The 21,078-nt window shown below is 37.1% G+C and overlaps 1 protein-coding gene and 1 non-coding gene across 3 annotated transcripts in view; one reads left to right on the top strand and one right to left on the bottom strand.

Moving 5' to 3' along the window:
- unc5ca (unc-5 netrin receptor Ca) overlaps positions 1–21,078 on the bottom strand; it is a 345,163-nt gene that overhangs the window by 136,258 nt on the left and 187,827 nt on the right. The gene's annotated exons all lie outside the window — the stretch shown is intronic.
- On the top strand, positions 19,370–19,487 carry LOC114470469 (5S ribosomal RNA). The gene has a single exon (XR_003674877.1). It is a non-coding gene; the product is annotated as a 5S ribosomal RNA (ribosomal RNA).

Below are 21,078 nucleotides of genomic sequence, written 5' to 3'. Positions count from 1 at the left end.
TTTTTGTACCTATACATGGTTCATGATTCTGAAACAGTCCAAAGATAATAAACGATTCACACTAATGGTTAGCATGCTGTGATAAATGACAGCTTTACAAAGCGGCGAGGAATTCACAGCAATTAGTTGGACTGAATGTGACAGAAAACTAAACTGTTCTCACTTGGATTGAAAAGACTCACAGAAGCCGACTTTATCGCCCGTTAGCGAGAGCAACAAAAGGAAATAAGAATAGTCACCATTGTTTCTTTCACAAAGATCAACCTACATTGTTTAGCTCTGATTTTTGCAGTTTTGGATTTTTAACTTGAACGCTTTACAGTTATTCACTCAGTTTAAAGTGAATAAAACTATTCTGTAACTTTTCTCGCTCACCTGTACTCTCTGCTTACCTCCAAATACTTTCAGTCTATAGCTATACTGGGAGCCAAGCTTGGCATGTGTAAAAATAACTAACCTGCCACAAAAACAGCTCCTAAGGCATATGGTAATTTTAGATGGAGTATGTACAGTAGGTAGAGAGAGAGAGAGAGAGAGAGAGACTATATTTCATGATGTAGATGATGGATTTTAGACATTCCAAAATGCAAACTGCTGTATTAATTATATAGGCGAAAAAAGCAACACTGCTCTTTCTGTTTTTTTTTTTTTTTGGTTAGTGCCTCTTCATGGAGTTGATGTGACTAATTCATACACACTCTGATGCTTTACTTTACGAGTTGTAAAGTAAAGAAAAATTATTTTCGGAAACACGCAGATGCGCTTTTTTTTAATGTATGTCACATTAAGATAAATGTATAAAATGTACATTTGTGACACATTTACCACAAATAAACTTAAAAAAACAAAAGCTAAATGACTACATTAATTTGCCTCATACACTACATTTTCAACATATTAAAGAGGTTTTTTTTTTTCTTTTACAATAATGTACAGTTATCAGACACAAACTGGATGTTGCTATACAATTCTTGTTAAACTCTGAACAGTATCATTACAATACTGAGCACGCAGTAAGTGTGAATAAAGGAGGTGAGTTTGGAAAGGTACGGTTAGAGTTTTAGCAGCACGTAGCAAAAGCACCTCTCTTATTCCTTTCATTTAAGGGGATCCTCCACTGTTTTTACAAATGCGCCTTAAAATCTCTGAAATGTACTTATTAGTAGATCTATGCCTAACAAAATACATTATTTTGCACCATATTTGTTTTATTAATTTTTATATATATGGGACTATTTTACAGTTTTAGAGCCTATGTTGCTCCATCTTGAAATCATGTGATTGATGATGTCACACGGCCCCACTGCCTGTAAACATCCCATTGTTTTCTATTGAAGTGAAGCATTAAGCCTGATTTATAAATCATTTAGCAGCTTTTTTCAGTCAAAATGACAATTTGTGCTGCTTTTGGTTGCTCTAAATAATCAGGAACATTTTAAAGATCTCAATGTAAACCTCTTTCCTTTACTGAATGAGGTTTACAGTTGCGACGCGAAAAATAATCTATGGCCGCAGGGTGCGACAGTTCCAACTCTGAGGTTTGGTAGTAGACAATGAAGCAGAGAAGAAGAGCTCTCCCAAGGAAACTTTACTCTCCTTTAAACGCTCTGCTGGCTGAAGTTAGGAGTAAATCCCAGACTGTTGAAGATGGACAAACACTGAGGATAGAAGTCCTTTTGGATGCGAGTCTGTAACTTACTCGCTAACTTTAGCCACCAGAGCATGTCAGTGCACTGTTTAAGGGAGAGTAAAGGAAAACTCTTCTTCTCTGCTTCATTGTTTGTCACCCGCCGTGGTCATAGATTCTTTTGTAAACCTCTTTCGTTAAACCAAATAGTTTTACATCGACATCTTCAACATTTACTGATTATTTAAAGCAACCAAAAGCAGCACAAATTGTCATTTTGACTGAAAAAGCTGCTAAATGATCTAAAAATCAGGCTCAATGCTTCACTCCAATAAAAAAAAAAAACAATGGGGTGTTTTAGGGCAGTGGGGCCGTGTGACATCATCAATCATGTGATTTTCCAGATGGAGGAACACAGGTCTCATTTTTAAAAGTTAATAAAACAAATATTATGCATAATAATGCACCATATTTACTGAGGCAAAGATCTACTAATGAGGACATTTAAAAGGTTTTAGGCCATATTTGTAAAAACAGTGGAGATCCCTTTAACATCGGGTTGGTGTTGATCTTGCGAAGCCTTTTTATTTTCTTCCCCACATTCATCGTCTCTAAAACTGTCTGAGAGAATTTCATCAGCTGCTGCCACATTATCGATCTCTGTTTACCAGCTTTTGTTTTCTGCAAAGCCGCGATCCATCAAACTTTACAAACATCAATCTAGCTGAGATTACAAATCTTCATCTGGCTTCTGAATACAAAAAAACAACAAAGAAATAGTGCCAACACACGTGCACACAGGTGACGTTACATTGATTTAAATCAAATGACATTCTTTTCCACTATATTCATACAAACTGAAAGCAACACATAAAAAGGTGAAAGAAAGCCTCAATAATGAGCATTAGAAAGAAGAAAGAAAGAAAAAAGAATCAATTTGCCTTACATATATCTTTAAAATAATGAATGCATATATTATGCTTTTATTGAGATATGGTTTATACCAACCCCCCTTTTTGGTTAGTTGTAGCACATCACTTACAACTGGAGTTAGTGTAGTTCAGTGTGTTTTAACCCTTTTTGATCCAAAGTTCATCTTTTCATTGAAAAAAAATCCACCAACCGAAAATGTTAAAAAACAATACTTTGTAGCTTATATTAATACTATACAGTAATTATTTTGTCAATCCCGACATCTTCAACTTTATTCTTGCAATTTCAACTTTAATCTCAATGTTTCAACTTTATTCTTGATTTGCCAAAAATTGTTTTCTTCATCAAAATATGTCCTAATCCTCTTCCGTAATTAACACATTTTAGATCCTTTGAAAAAAAATGAAAAATGCATTTCATGCAGGAAATGCAGTTAAAACCAAAATACAAATTTTGACTCTCCAAATACTCGGCACACAAATTTTAAGTTTGAACCCTGTTATTATCCTTGGGGTCAATTTGACCCCATTTAATGTACATCATTTTTTCTTTTGCTTCATATTTCATGACTTTTCCTGATTTGATGGGTATGTACAACTGATTAAGCATAAAATTGTCTTTTTCAATGACATGAACACATATTGCACGCATTGGTGTTACTCTGGGGTCAATTTGACCCAGAGCTGTTATAGCTGTGTAAATATTGTCTATGTGTTACCCATGTGTGACCTTACATTCCCACACCTGCAGGTGCAGAGTTGATACTTTTGAGTTGATACATGACATGGAACAGCTCTTTCACAGTAAAAGTGATGTAGAGGAGGATGTGTCTGAGACAGAGGACTTCATAGTGAATAAACCTCAAACATCATACAGAGAAATAAGTTAATAAATATGTTTATGAGGTGAAGGGGGGGGGGTCATTGACCTGATGGTGGCGCTGGAGAACAGGTCAAGGTTTCATTATCAAGGGCTTATTTATGAATTAAACAAATAAACAAAGTGTCTGACAATAAAACTTGGTCAACAATTTTCTAAAAAATCATTTTCTGGAGGCAAATATCCCTGGGGTCAGATTGACCCAAACTGTAAAATGTGTTACAAATATTTTTAGATAATAAGAGGGTTAAATTAGTTCCAGGTTGTGAGTCGTACTCAGGTAGAACATACTGGATGTTGTTGTATCTGGGTGATAAGGTTCTAAACATTGGATCCCTGTAGAGAATACCAGCCTGAGCAGAGCACGATGCTTCATTAGGAAAGTAATCAACCAAAGCTTGAGACCTAAATCTACCACTTGGCTGTTCACGACACACACGCACACGCACACACACCTTTCCTGACAGATAAAAAAAAGAGACACAAAGGAAGTGGAAAAATACAGATACAGTCAAATATTTCAGTAATAATTATTAGAAAAAAACAAATGTTTATTAACAACCAAGTGATTGAGGAATTATTATACACACTACTCTGTGCGAAGGGAGACTTTTCTGCTCATAATGAGAGAGGGCGATGGGGAAAACTACGGAGGCAGTGGTTTTGATTTATATTAAGATTGAGAATGAAATTACAGGAGATTAAAGCTAACTGCTCAGGGCACAAAAACGCTACTGTGCACATGCTAAACTCAAGTTCTACTTATTGAGTTGCAAAGAACCGATTGTACATTGTATCAGTGATTCTATAGTCTATAGATCTATGATGATGAAAGGTTTGTGTGCAGAAAATTCTCTGCACAAATTAATCCCCAGTGATTATGTCCAAAGACATCTTAATTTATCTTCCACAAAGGCATCTGTATAACATAAATGGTTATGGAAAATGTACAATTATTAAGAAAAAATATAAAAATAAAATAACACCAATGATTTCCCCAATTACAATAATGATTAAATAAAAAAATCTCAGGCTCTAAATATAGATACAGTGCCATAATAGGTAGAAACCACAACCTGAACCATACAAAGTAACTGTGGGTTTAGGGAAAATAACTAGCATTCACTGCTGTTTTGGGGCAGTGCATTGTGTTTAACCCTCCTATTATTCTTGGGGTCAACTTGACCCCATTGAATGTGTATCATTAAAAAAAAAAAAAAAAAATGGCTAACTTATCTCTCTCTCTCTTGAAAACGTCCTCCTGTTTCCACTGTAGCTGCTAAGCTAGCACTGCCATTTTCCCAGTTCACCCACAGTAACAGGTTAGTGTCAGGAGTGCACACTCACAAGTGGGAGGGGCTTCCACCTGGCCCCCTCCCCCTTCTTAGCAGGAGGGAGGAGCTCACAGAACAATTTTTATACCCAATTTTAATTGAGTATTTTTTTAAAATCAATTACTAGACACTTCAGGCAACCAAACTGCTAATACCACAACTGCACTTATATATTTTAACTATGCATGAAAACGACCAACCAAGTATGTTCTAGTGCAGTGGTTCCTTTTCACAGTCCTCAAACCTGAAGCCATGCCACCCCCCCCACACTTAAAATACATAATAATTCAGTGCAGTGTTTTTCAACCTTTGGGTCACCTGGACTTCAAACGAGGGCCCCTGAAATGTTATTGATTAATGTTATTGTTAGTTTAAAGCTATTGTTATGTTAATGTTAATGCTAGGCTAATACTATTGTTATGTCAATGTTAATGTTAGGCTAATACTATTGTTATGTTAATGTTAGGCTAATACTAATGTAATGTTAATGTGAGGCTAATACTATTGTTATGTTAATGTTAATGCTAGGTAAATGCTAAAGCTAGGCTAATGCTATTGGTAGGCTAATGATATTGCTGGGTTAAGGCTAATACAAGGTTAATATCAATGCTAAGCTAATGTTCAGCTATTGCTATGCTAATGTTAATGATGATGCTAGGTTATTGCTATTGTTAGGTCAATGTTAAGGCTAGGCTAATGCTATTGCTATGTTAACGTTAATGCTAAGTTCATGCTATTGCTAAGCTAATGATAATGCTAAGTTAAAGCTAATACTAGGTCAATATTAATGCAAGGCTAATGTTAATGTTAGGCTAATGCTCAGCTATTGTTATGCTAATGTGCATGATAGGTTAATGCTATTGCTAGGTTAATGTTGCTAATGCTATTGCTAGGCTAAATATATTGCTAGGCTAATAATATTGCTAGGTTAAAGCTAACACTAGGTCAATAATAATGCTAGCCAAATGTTAATGATAGGCTAATGCTCAGCAATTGCTATGCTAATGTTAATGTTGATGCCAGGTTATTGCTATTGCCATGTTAATGTTAATGCTATGTTCATGCTAATGCTCAGCTATTGCTATGCCAAAGTTAATGTTTTTGCTTGGCTAAAGATAATGCTAGGTAAAAGCTAATATTAGTTCAATATTAATGCTAGGCTAATGTTAATGCTAGGCTAATGCTCAGCTATTGCTATGCAAATGTTAATGTTGATGCCAGGTTATTGTTATTACCATGTTAATGTTAATGCTATGTTCATGCTAATGCTCAGCTATTGCTATGCCAAAGTTAATGTTTTTGCTTGGCTAAAGATAATGCTAGGTAAAAGCTAATATTAGTTCAATATTAATGCTAGGCTAATGTTAATGCTAGGCTAATGTTAATGCTAGGCTAATGCTCAGCTATTGCTATGGCAATGTTAATGTTGATGCTAGGTTAATGCTATTGCTAGGTTATTGCTGTTGCTAGGCTAATACTAATGCTCGATAATGCTAATGATAGCTAATGCCAATAATAAGCTAATGCAGTGCGACGTGGGCCAGCACCTGCATCCTCACTTGCATTTTCTTGAGAAAATGTAAATATTCTAGTCATTATTATATATCTTTTCCTCAACATTCACTGTATATGACATTACATGATTATGTTTTTAAAGTGCAGGAGTAGGGGGTACAGGTTAAATGTCTAGAGGGGTACAGGACTGTAAAAAATTTGGGAATCAATGCCCTATGACAATTTCCGTACCCCACTTTGGGAACCTAGGTTCTAGTGTTACATCACCTGCGCAAAACACACCTTGTAAGGATTTCTCCACATGTGAGTCATCCTGTACACAATAAAACATTGATTTAAAAATGACCTCACCATACATAGACTCTCCCTCTTTCTTCATCTCATTTCACTGGATTTCCTTCTGCTTTCTTCCACTTCTTCTTCGACTGCTCAGCTCAAACTGTTATTATGTTTGTGGTTAGTTTTGTAGCCTCGGGCACCTCTACATAAGTACATTTCAGAGCAATTATGTGAAATGTGCGCCTCTTCCTGCACACCCTGCCCATGCCAAATCATAACGGCTCCTCCTGATGCTGCAATGTAATTGCAGCATATTGGCACGATTAGATATCGGCCAATATTATCGGCCGATACTAGAGATGTGCCCCTAAGTTTGAAGCAACATATTCAAAATAAATATGGCACTTTTCCATTAGTGAAGTTGAACATATTATTTTGCACAGATGATGTTTATTTGTCAATTACATCTGGTGTAGCATCACATTGGCCACGGTTTTTTTTTAATTCGCAATTAAAGTGTTCTGCTTCGTGTTTACATGGAATCATTAAAGATGGGACGTGACGTTAAACTGTCCTTTGTGACAAAAGATGGTAGTCAACATGAAGGTTTACCATGTGAGAGTGGTGTGGGAGCTGTGTCTCAAATATGGGAAGGATGTACATTTTGGGAGTCATCAGTAGTGTTCCTTTGAATCAGGGGTTGTTTCAGCATTTTTAACACTAAACACACTCATCAAAGGTGGCCAGCTACAGGGTGATCAAGCCTGAAATTGCGTCCTAAAACTGTTTCCTATTCTCTCCTATCTGCAGCCTTAGACCCCTAAACACTCTGTGCCCTGTGTTCTTTTTCTCCATCGGAAGTGCCTGAAATGGAAAATAATAAAAATGGAAATAGTAATTCCGAATTGAGGTTTACGTGGAAAAAAGTTTATTCACCTTTAGTCAATTCCGCTTTAGGTCTGGAGGTTGGGAAGGGTTCTGATTGGACATCATAAGAACTATTTTCACTTTTATTTTGATTGCAGTTTTGAAGCAGCAGCTCCACAATAACAAACGCTTTAAGGCGGCCATCTTGGATTATGTCGTCACTAGCGGATCATCGCGATTGGAATTAATTTAAAGTGTTAATTAAACGTAAAAAAGATTGAGGAATTATTCCATTTGGAATTTAATTCAGAATAAACCAACCACTTAATTCAGATTCAAGTTTAATTCTGAATGGCCATTTTTTTTTCAGTGTTTACAAGGTCAGTTTAGAGAGGATTTATTTCAAATTCTGAATTAAATGAGAATTAAAGCCCTCATGTAAACATGGCCATTAACTTGTTATTTCGATGGAATTCTAGTTAGATAGACCTAAAATTACATTGCGAGCAGCAGGTCTACGTATATATCGGTATTAGAAATCTAGATTTTGTTTTGTTTTTAGTTTGAATTTCGGGAAAAAGCAAAAATCTGCATCCATAACTACTATATGTTGTGAATAATTGAACTGAACTTGTGTTATTTGCGTGTGTTTGTGTTTTATGTTCTTTGGTATTATGAGTGAATTAAACACTTGAAAACTCTACATTTTGTTATACTTGGTTTTATTATTACATTTTATTATTTCTTAAAGTTGTTATTGTTTTAACGTATGATCTAAAACCCGTACAGTCTATAGGTTAAGAGCAACTTTTTAATGTTTTCAGTGAACTTCTAAAATAAGTGTTGATTTCTCTAAGTGACTTTGGAGACTTCAATCTACATTTGGCCCCTAAACTCTACATTTGGACACAGGTTTTGACGTTACAAAGGTCTTTTCTGCCACCGTCAGGGTTCCTGAACAAGTAAACAACTCAGTTTGCTGACAGAGTCTCACCTCTGAGGGCAGATCACTGTCCCTGGGTCCTCGTTCGTAAAATGACTCATTAAAATAGAGAAATGGCTGAAAAGTCAACATGAGAAAGGTTCCTAAAATAACACAAAGGGATACAGTGACAGTTCACCTTTAACGTCAATGGAAACTTTTTCAGATTATGTCTCTGAAATACTTTTTAAAGAAAATTAACTGTTCATAAAAAAACACTCCAGTATATCAATATTTAATAGGCTAATGGGGACTGTTGTTTTATATGGTGAATTGGCCCCAGCCAGCTTCCGTAGATTTGACTTTAAGAGCAAACCTTTGACTTTTATCACTTATTGTATTTTGAGTCTATTTTCAAAATTTCAACTTTATTCTCGTGTTTTCGACTTTATTTTGACATTTCAACTTTAAATTTGACATTATTTTTAAACTTTATTCTAAAAATGTCTAGATTAATCTCAACATTTCGACTTTATTCTCCACAACTCGACTTTATTCTTGACATTATATTTAAACTTTATTCTAAAAATGTCTATTTTAAAATCGACATTTCAACTTCATTCTTGACATTTGAACTTCATTCTCTATTTGCCCAAAAAAAATGTTCATCCATTAAAATCGGTCCTGATCCACTTCCATAACTAACAACTCTTTGATTCTTTGAAAAAAAGAAATAAATATTGCATGCAGGAAATTTTCTGGACCCAAATTTAAAGTTTTAAATTAGTTTTAATTTGTATATCAATATGCAATAGAGGCTTTTATGATCTGAAACACATTAAATAAACCTGTCAATAATTATTGTAATTATTATATATATATATACATATATGGAAAAAATTAAATAAAAAAAATTGGATGAAAATTGGATTGGATGAAAAAATAAATAACACAAACGCAAGGACAAAATTGACTGTGTCATGAGGATTTGTAATCTTTTTTTTTTTCCAGTGCATGAGGTGAGTTAGGTTTGTGTAAGTAAATCAACACCATAGTGTAACTACTTAATGTGTGTTATTACCCCGAAGCTGCTCCTGACATCTGGAGAAAAGCTCACAAGCTTAGGGCAACGTTGAAATATTATGACCACATGCATGCATTTACACACACACACACACGCACACACACACACACACACACACACACACACACACACACACACACACACACACACACACACACACACACACACACACACACACACACACACACACACACACACACACACACACACACACACACACACACACACACACAGTCTGATGATATCATCCAGGCGAAAGCAGTTTGAAAGCATTGGTTTGAATATGGGTGGATTCTCAGGAGGTATTCATACAGTACATACAGCGTTTAGACCAAGGCTGTTTCCATATGCATTAATGTGATGCTGCATTTGCTGATAATGCACAAAAAAGGTCAAATATAATAGTGTCAGTGTAACCAGGGGCTTTGGTAAACCCACAGCATGATTTCAGATACTGAGATACAAATTACTGTATAAAAAATACAAATCTAATTCATCAAAATGCAGAAACACAATAAATCCATGCTGGGATTCATGTTACAGTATATTAGAGGGACCATATGTTGATTTCCAAAAAAGAGGACACTTGGGCCGACCTCGGCGTTCTCAAAATACTCAATATTTTTCTTTAAAAATGAATTATTTCTCATTTTATAACAAAGACTTTAAAACAATGACTGAAGTCAATCCCCTTTATTATGCATATTAACAGTCTCACCATGAAAAGTCTCATGTAAACCTTAAAATCTTTCAATCATTGAAACCATGAGAAACATCTCCAAATAGAAATAAAAAAAGGAAAAAACCCTCAAGGTTTACAGAACAGTAAATAATCATTAAATATACACTTCGATGAATAACTGAAAGTTTACATCCCATGGTCCCATGCTGACTCAGCTTTAGTCTGTCGGTTGTCATGGAGACGGGAGGTGATGAGGTCGGGACCAGATGATGGAAACTTCACCTGAACTTTCCACATTCTAAATTTCTCCCAATGGTTGCTTGGTTTTCTAATCCCTCTCTGAACCTCCATGTAGGATTTATCATCCAGGAGGCTCTTCACTCTGATATTTATTAATTAAGTCCACCAGTATTTGGTCTCTCTAAATCTATCTTGGACTTTCATTTTTCTTCTCTTTTCCTCGTGTGTGACGATTTCGTCAAAACAAAGCGGTATCTTTAATGATTCCATCACGTGTGAATAAAATTACTGGAATTTCTCCGATGGAGGAAATATTAGCAAAGTTACGGTCTTTTAAATGAACATGTTGTCCTAGGTGCATTCATGGTCCCTGGGAAACCGGGGACCGATGAGTCTTTTTGACACTTTTGTCCATTTTTTGCCCCTTTCTTTTATTTTTTTGGCCACTTTTCATCCAAATAAGCTAAATTTTGCCAAATAAATACCACTTGTTTCCTTTTTTCCTACATTTTGCCTCTTTTTGTTCCACATTAGTGCCATTTTTCACTGTTGTTTGCCCATTTACAGTAAGCTACCCTTTTCCATAAATACCACCTGATTCCACTTTATTTACCCATTTTTTTACCACTCTTCGCTGTTTTGGCCCATTTTAGTCACTTTTCACTGTTTTCTTGGCACGTTTTTGCCACTTTTTGAGCATTTTTGGCCATCCGGTTACCATCTCTGCCTCCACTCGCTGGTTAAACAAAAAAAAAAAAAAACAACATCATAGTGGACCGGCCCACCCTGACGATGCCCGGTATACCAGATGCCTGGTCCACCTCTGAAAAGAGGACATGTCTAGGTAGATAAGGACGTATGGTCACCCTAGTTTTATCATTGATATTAATGTAATTAACTCATCAATGACAGAATGAAAGCATGAATATTAGGCAACAGCAGATACTGTATGTAGACTTACTAACATTTTTCAGTTAGCATTAGCGGCGTGTCTGGATTCCAGATTTGAATACACACAAGTTACTCAGCAAAGAGATGGCGGAAGAAATTGCCGTCATCTGAAACCTGTGTGTGTTTGTTTGTGTGCATAGTGTAGTGATGTGTGTCTGAATGTGTGCTTGTGTCTGACCTTCACATATCGCTAATTCATTGAAGGAGAAAGCCTTGACCTGACGGCTGCAGGGCCAAACAGCATGACTGACAATGCATGGTGCATTTATGTTTCCATGTTTGGCTCACCAGCAGGCCTGCATTTCTGCTCACATCTAAGAGTGTAACTGTGTGTCTGTCTTTGTCTCATCTGTTCTCTAAAATGCTTCCGTTGTGCGCCACGCGCCACATTGGCCGCGTTTCCTTGACAGCTTTAATTCCCCTTTAATTTAGATGAAAAAAAACACAAAGTTCTGAATGAAAATGGTCATTTCAAATATAACTTAAATCCGAATTAAATTAAGTGGCTGATTTATTCTGATTTAATTCCCAATGAAATAATTCCTCAATCTTATAAACATTTAATTCCACTTTAAATTAATTTTGGTCGTTCTGAGCATGCCCGTCCTGCCACGATAACTGGTGAACGCATAATCCAAGACGGTTGCCCCGAACTGGAGCCAAGACTATTTAGTTTTTTCAACTGTTAAACATAAAAAAAAATTAAAAAAAACACTGCAATCATGCAATATTTAGCACTGGGAAAACTCTGCACTCAGAGCCGTTTCCTGTATTTATATTTACATGCATGGAGCTCTTCTTCTCTTCTTCATGTCTACAAAACAGCAGAGTTGGACCTGTCGCCCCCTGCGGTCACAGATCTTTTTGTGTCATGGATATTGTTTATCAAATTTTGGTAAACAAACGAGGTTTACGTTGACTTTTTTTAATTATCATTTTTTTTTTTTTTTACTTTTACTGATTTTTAGAGCAACCCAAGTTGTCATTTTAACTGAAAAAGCTGCTAAATGATGCTGAATGCTTCACCTTCTATAGAACTCAATGGACTGAAAGAGGAGCAATGACGTCATTTCAACAAGGCAGCGCACAGGCTCTCAAATAAACTAGTCCCATTTTAAAAAGTTAATAAAACAAAAAGGGTGCAAAATAATGCGTTTTGTTAGACATAGATCTACTAATAAGGACATTTCAAAGGTTTGAAGTGAAAATAGTTCTTATTATAAACAGGAAGCAGAACACTTTGATTCCATCCATCCATCCATTTTCAAACCCACTTGCTCACGGGGGTCTGCCGTTGCCAATCTCCGGCTCTCATTGGGCGTTGGGCGGGGGTACACCCTGGACAGGGCGCTAGTCCATTGCAGGGCAACACAGACAAACAACCACTCACTCTCATTCACTCCTATGGGCAATTTTTAGAGACCCCAAAGTCATGTTTTTGGATTGTGGGAGGAAGCCGGAGTACATGGAGGAAACCCACGCAGCACCAAGAACCTTCTTGCTGTTAGGGAGACGTGCTAACCATTAAGTCACCGTGCGCCCTCACTTTGAATCCAAATGATTTAATTTGGAATAAATACAAATAAATGTAACCGTGGCCATTGACTACATTCTTAAAGTCATGAAAAAAGCTCCTTGTGTGACAGTTTTACAGCTATAACACTAATCCATTTATTACAGGAAAAACAACCTTATTTTATTAGGCTTTGATGTGGTAATTTTACTGTTATTAGAAATCCAGACGATGTGTCGCCTATTTAAGTATCACAGGAACGACAGAGTGAAGTAGACAATGGTTGGAAAGGAGTGCATTTTCGCATAGATTAAAAAATAAATAAATACATAAATAAAAAGATGTCAAAGAAAACGGGCGCGAACAGGAAGTGATGAGAGAAATGCTGAATTGCCGTTGCATGGTGCAGTAGAAAAAGAGTCTTTGCTCAGCAAAGCTTGAGCTGCCAGGAAGCATTTTAATCACAACTTGGGATCCAAATAGAAGGCGAAAGCAGGGCAGGTCGGGAGGTTGGGTCGATTTGAAGTAAAAGGTTATCGCAAGAGAGGGCTGGGTGTAATCAGATCTGGTTAAGAGTAAAAATCACTGGTGTAATAAAAAGGAGAGAAAGTGAAGGACGACAGGACGGACAAAGTCAGGGGAAAAACATATACAGATTGAACACAGAAATGAAAAAGCTGTAAAGAGAAAAATGTGGGACTGGTGCATGTTTGAATATTTACAACTTCATTTTCAAACACCATCTCTGCACCTGGCTCTGTGTGCGATTGTGTAATTATATAACCAGCATTTGTAATTAAAAAATTAAAATTAAAAATTAAAATACGACAGATCACCAAAAATAGTGATTATTCATTGTAGACTGATGTCAATTAAAGCAGAACTAAGTCACTTTTTCACCTTAATAAATCCTGTTTATGGGGTGATTGGGGGTCTTTCAGCCCCCCTACTGTCTCTGGACAGAGAACAGCACTTGCAACTTTCCTGCCTCCGACCCTGTGGCAGATGTACTGCTTTACAACAGCCCAATACAAATTAATACTAGATTATGACCAGCCCTGTGGCTGCATACGGTTGTCTACAAATTCACTTTTCTTAAACTTATATCATGGCAGAGCCAACAAAAAAAGTGCAGAGAAGATCTTTGTCTGAGGAACGGAGCAACTCCATGCAGTGACAGCTCAGCAGCAACACACAGCAATCACACACACTGCGACAACAGTGTGTGTGATTGCGCAACAGGGATGCACACAAACTCGCAACCCCGCGCTCCATCAGGCAGCACACACACAAATATTCATGCATCTATCAATCTATCCATCCATCTATTTTCAGAGCCGCTATGTCAGCACACAAACAAACACACACCCACATTTCCACACTTCCTTCCATATTACTCCCACATCATTCATTTATTTTACTTGTCTCTTTTCCTCATACTGTTCACATGGTCACATGGGACTATATGTGTGAAAGCACCCTTAGTGTCACTGTTGGAGTAGGATTTTTCAGTGATCGGTTGCTACTGTCTTGGGAGAGCAAAGGTGTGCATGTAGCTGTGGGGTGGTGCAGGCAACGGGGGGGCGGGGGTGTGGAGTGTTTACGTTAGTGACACAACCAAAGGAACCTTTAGGGGGAGCGCTAAGCACAAGTTACTAAGTTCTGCTTTAATGTGTATTAAAATTTGTGGAAGGCAATACATTTGAAAGTCTGACTTCAGTTCAAATATATACAACAAAAAATACAATTTAATACAAACACATTTTTCAATTCCCGTTCTTGTCTCCCATGTTATTTGTTATTGGACTGTTCTTCCATGTTCTCCTTAGACGGGATGATACAGACATTCTTTGTAAAGCACTTTGTGGTTTTTATCTGTGAAAAGCGCTCGATAAATAAAAATATCTTACTTACTATCAATGCTCAATTACAACTCAATTATGATTACAATGACTGGTGTTTTTTTCCCAATTACAATTGAAATTCCAAATATTATTTTCCTCCTGAAAGTTAATTACAATTGAATTCTCAATTAAAGGTCAGTTACAATTAATGATGCTGAAATAAATCAGCCCATAAAATGGGTCAGTTTAGTCAAATTTATTGAATCAGCTGTAAAATACACTGAAGAACTATTGCATATAATTCAATTTCTTTCTCATCTCTTGGTTACCTTGTTTAGCTTCCTAATCATTGAACATATTGGTTTATTTCATTGATTGTTAACTACTATGTATGTGTAAGACATAGAACTGTGACATGTGGTGAGGAAGGACTGAATGAAATGTTAGTAATGCAGACACATTTTTCCCTAATGTTTTTGTCTACTTTTATAGATCTATAATCTCATGCACAATTACATTTGTCAACGCACTTGTTGATAAGTCAATTCCCAGTGAAAATGAATAATATTGCCATAGAGAGATTTAGCACAGCTGCTGTCAACATTCCTTCCTGTAAACACATCAGAATCAGAGTCACAGAATGTATCAACCCAAATATGAGCCAAAAACAGCACATTACCCAGCATTCATTGCACCCTAAGGACGACTGTTTCCATTGGAGAGGTGTGTTAGCCTAGCTAAGAATATTCTGGACCACTAACTCTCTATGGACAGACAGAAAAACATCCACAAGAAGCTAAACTGATGTTTTTCTACATTCAGTCATCACACGACCGTACACTGAGCTGCCTTTTCACACGACTTATTTTCTATTTATGTAGAGCACAATGTGACGATATGATAAAAATCAACTTTCAAAGTCATAAAGCATTTAAATGAATTATTTTAACCCTGTTAGCAAGATTTACCCAATTCCGTTTCAGGATTTACCCGTTTGTGTCAGTTTCCGTTAATCATATTTCCCTTTTTACATATCTTTACTGGCTATTAAACTTCCCAAAATCATAGCAAACATGCCAAATAGGATTATTAGAGTCAACTACTGTTATTCATTTTACAATTAATATGCTTCAAATTACTTGTTGTTATGTTGAAATCACGCAACATTACTTTGCAAGAGCTTAACATGTCCATTAGCCACATTATACCTAGACCCTCAGTCTCCTGTTTTATGGTAAGAACATTATGGAAATGTGTGATACGGTCCCAAAACATTATTTGTGAAACCTCTGATTACCACCAGTTGATGAATCACCCTCAAGTTTCACACAAATTTATGCACAGCCCTTTTAGAGCCCGATATCATCATCTTCATCAAAACTTTATTTCAGAAACAAACAGGGTCTATAGCAGACATAACATAACAGACATATCAATAAATAAGACATTAAAGGCTCTATTTTCCCATATTTTTGGCTGAGTGCTATTCTCCCCCTGTACTTAAGTCACTCACAGCGCGCCTTCATCCCAGTTATGCACTGTGGGTGGAGCAGCCCTGAAATGTGGGTGTTCCCCTTTAAATCTGGCTTTACGCGCATTCTCTGGTGTGCGTGAGTCTTTTTCCTCTTACGTGCCTCAAACCATTCAAACCTTATGGGGGCGCTACATGCCCCCATAAGGAGAAACATTATATTGCACTAGAAATATGGACTTAGTTACATATGAAGCCACACGGACTCGTGCGTCACGCAGCAGCAGCTGTGTACACTCAGCTGCTGCTGTGCGATTAATTAAAACTCTGACAGACGCCGACTTCTGTCCACGTTGGTCACAGTGATTCAACTATTTTCATACTGTGTCCAACATAAAGTCAGAGTTTGATCCACTACAGAGTGAAACAAGCTGTCATATGTGGATGAGGATGGAACACAAACTGTTCCCACACATATTTTAATGAGGCTCAGCTCAGGTCACTTTAAACAATTTATATTTAAATAGTTCTGTTTCACTGCAAACATCCCTCTGTATTAAAGCAGGACGCTCTGTGGCTGCGTTATTTCCTCATATCTCCAGCATCTAACTCTGTCACGCTTTATAGTGATGATGATGATCAAGGAGAGAAATTTTAACTGTGATTGGGAAAAAAGAATGCGGATGATCCTCAGTCACACTGCAATAATCTGATCAATAATCTGATCAAATCAACCTGTTACATTGTTTATCAATGAAGGTTTTTCAAAATAAAAGTTAACTTTATCATTCTGATGGATTTCAATGACATTTACAAGTGTTGGAAAAACTCCATGTTCCGTGATTTCTAGACAGCCCAAAAAAAATGACATCACCGCCTCCTTTCCTTCAGCCCGCCTTCATTCACAGTTTTGCTCTACTTACGGGAGGTGGGCGTGCCAGGATCCTGGACCGCAGAATATGCCTAGGAGAGAAGCGCGTAACTGCAGGCGCGCAAAAAAGTGCTTAAATCCAGACGGGAGAATAGAGCCCTGAAAGATTGATCATCCAAAGCCATATAAACTAAAGTGCCAGTGTTTCCAGACGAGAGAAGAGCCTACAGCTGAGCTTTGAACACGGTTGGTCAGAGAACAAACAACGCTATTTACAGTGTGTTAGCAGACACATGCTTACATACATACATAGATGCACAGCAGCACATGTTGGTACTGCAGCATTAGCAAACAACTGACTGGCACTGTTCCAGCGGTGAACCTTGAGCAGCATTCATCATAGTATGCCACCCGTAGTTTATGCATACTGCTTTTTCTATAACGCCTACACAAGTGGGCAGTGTACATTAGAGTACAATAAGCCTGTAACTATCTCTATCATCTGACAGGTCAGCGGTTATATAGTGTCCCAGGTATTTCACCTCATCACAGACTTTAAGTTTAATGTCTGACAGGTAAGGACCCGGATTGTTAATTAAAAAAAATGTAATAAAACCCAAACTGTAAAAACTGATCAATAATGTAACTAGATGCTGAGCCCAAAACGTAAACACTTTTTTTTGTTGCTGTTACAACATTATTGGGCAGGCAAAACATTTTCCCTTATTAGTCTAACAATTTTATTATTTTAATTTTTACTCAACATTATTGTGACGCAATGATTAATGGATTAAAGGGTTTATTGGTTCAATGTAGAGTAGTATCATACACATACATGCATATGTGTAAATGGGGGGCATTACGGGGCAGGCAAAAGGCTTTTCCCCTTATAGAGCAATGATTTTATTACATATATATATATATATATATATATATATATATATATATATATATAATATATATATATTAGCGCTGGGACTAGCACTGGGACTGGGACTTTGTCGCGTTAATTACAGAAAAAACCTACAGATACTACACTCTACATTGAACCAATAAGCCCATTGATCTTTGGGCTCAGGTGGTAGTGGGTCGTCTTCTGATCGAGAGGTTGGGGGTTCGATCCCAGTACCTGACTATGTGTCAAAGTGTCCTTGGGCAAGACACTGAACCCTAAGTTGCTCCCAGTGGTCGACTAGCGCCTTGCATGGCAGTCCTGTCCCACTGGTGTGTGAATGTGAGAGTGATTGGGTGAATGAGCTGATGTGTAAAGCGCTTTGAGACTGCTTCAGTGTGGTGATAAAGCGCTATATAAAATCAAGTCCATTTACCATTGATCCATAAATCATTAGCTGTGTTTCCATTACCCTCGGAAATGTGAAAAGTCTAAATAATGCAATAAAAACTTGTAATGGAAATACCAACATTTCAAATATAGCTAAAAAGTTTTTATGCTTTCATGAGGAGGAATTTCAGACGTTTCGATATTGAAATGTGTAGCAAAAGCGCCATGGAAACACTTTTTCCACAAATACACGTGACAGGACGTGATGTACCTGGTCACATGACCACTTCTCTCTGAGTAAACATGATGCTGTACATTTAAAACAGAAAAGAAAACTGGGACATTTCTTAAATTTATAATTAAAAAAGTATTAGTGCCACATTAGATGTGAAACAACAAAGGAATACAGAGTATTATAAGGAGGTTTGGAGCGTCCGTCCTCCTGAGCCGAAGTCTCGCAGGATAACATTTCACGGGAGTTACGAGGCTCCTCCCCAAAACAACGTTCAATGAAAACACATGAAAAAAAAGCGCAATTATACTTTCTCCACATTTAAAAATATTTCTTTTATTTTGCAAAAAATCTGTAATGGAAAGGCAGTTCTAGACTCACTCTATGATGTAATTACACTATTTGGGGAAATCTATTTTGCCCCATTATGTAAAAACAAAAAAGTTTTAAAGTTATTACATTTTGTGTCGCTGTTACGTATCAATCTCTAACAAGCATTGTGATTGGAGGTGTAATGCCTCTGCCTTCTGTCACCAGGTATAATCATCACCAGTTCAGCTAATACACCAACAGCTAAACCTGTCTTTGTACCAGTGCCTTTTCAGATTTGAACGTAGTCATAGTCCTCTTCATTACAACACAGTGAACTATAACACATGAATTATTGCACAACTCGGACACATTGTAGACATTCAGTCACTTGTTTTTCAGTGGAATATAACATGTTCAATGTAATGTTGGGGCCTGGTTATCAAGGTAGGATTGCTTTTTACATTTTAGAACTTGATTTCTTCAATTTTTTTCTGTCAATTTTCCACAATCACAGAAAATCAAAGGCCGTACTATTGTGGCCATACCAGCCTGTCATTGCCCGATCCCATTAGATCTCGGAAGCTAAGCAGGTCTGGGCCTGGTTAGTAGTTGGATGGGAGACCACTGAGAATTCCAGGTGCCACAATGGGGTGGCAGTCACCCAGTGGGATCTGTCATTGTGCCCTTGGGCAAGGCACTTCACCTACATTGCCTAGTATGAATGTAGTGTGTGAGTGAGTGTTGGTGGTGGTCGGAGGGGCCGATGGCGCACTATGGCAGCCTCGCTTCCGTCAGTCTGCCCCAGGGCAGCTGTGGCTACAATAGTAGTTTACCACCACTAAGTGTGGAGTGAAAGAATAATGCCTTAATTCTGTAAAGCGACTTTGAGTGTCTATGATAAAGCGCTATATAAAACTGATAAATTATTATTGTTATTATTATGTTAAAAAAAAAGATCTTTGACCTTTTTTATCCTCCTTGGTTAGAGGTTCTATTTGTTTATCATTAAATATCAACACATTTTGGCGTTTAATGCACACCAGACAGAAAGAACTCTAGCTCACCCACAGCTAAAGGAAAAGACATTATTTACAGCCAAATAAAACAAGTGTAAGTGACGCACGGGGGTCAACATGATAGATCTCTATCAACCAGATGTACGGGGACGAACTGGGAGAGGAGAGTTGTTTTTTAGAGAGGAGGTCTGCTAGAGCGATACTGCCTGTTAAAATACTCCGTGTACTACATATGGGGAAGTGTGTACTATATCCTGTGTGTGGTGAATGGTCCCCTGTTGTCTTTCTCCACGTGCACTGAAGCAGAGCAAAGGCTGTCAGCATGTGCCAGGTAGAGTCCATTTTATTATTAGTGTTTCTTTCCTTCTTGACCTTTCCATAACCCCAATGTTCACAAAAACACCCGGTGTCTCATGTGGCTGGACTGACCAGAGAAATAAAAACTACGTTTGCAGCTTCAGTTGTGAGTGAAAGGAGCTTAAAGGAACGACCTATTGAGCTTTACAAGACTTATGTTTGACAACATAAGTACGTTGCTTTAGATGATTTCGATCAAAAATGAAATTCCCGTTAGGTTTTCAGTCAGGCTACAAAGCTGTCAGCTGACAATCACTCACAGTGGAATTGGACTTTTTCATTCCTCTACTTTAGTGGGATCAAACAATCCCAAACTGATTTTCCCGTGTGATAACGTTCTGCTCTCCATGGCAACACTGAGTCGTAGACAGTTATTAAGAACACTCATTTTCTTTTTTCTCTTTCTTTCTTTTTTTCCAGCGGCCGACGCGTGTTCTTTTGGTGACCTTATACTCAGACTCCCAGTTGTCTTATTAAATTCTTCATTCGACCAGAACAGGAAGCTACTGATGGTGAAAGAAAGTTCCAGAGAAAAGTTTCAGTTTCAGCTTCTCACCATCTATCATTTGGTGTTGATAATTCCACTCATTGTGGAAAATCCAGATATAAAAACGTGTTTAAGGTTCTGTCTGGCTTTACTGACCCCAAAAACCTGATCAGATGATCACAAGTTTATAGACGTGGTCATTGAATTTATTTTGCGAGATCCATAAAACATATATATATATATATATATATATATATATATATATATAAATAATACAATAAAAATCTATACACAATTGTTGAGATAAGACCATACATTACACACAAATACAAATATACAACAAATAATATACAAAACAAAACAAAAATATACAAGACAGC

The sequence above is a fragment of the Gouania willdenowi genome, chromosome 9 (genome assembly GCF_900634775.1).
Source record: "Gouania willdenowi chromosome 9, fGouWil2.1, whole genome shotgun sequence".
Taxonomy (NCBI): Eukaryota; Metazoa; Chordata; class Actinopteri; order Blenniiformes; family Gobiesocidae; genus Gouania; species Gouania willdenowi.
Note: the sequence above shows the minus strand (reverse complement) of the source record. Positions and strands in the feature narration are given on the sequence as shown.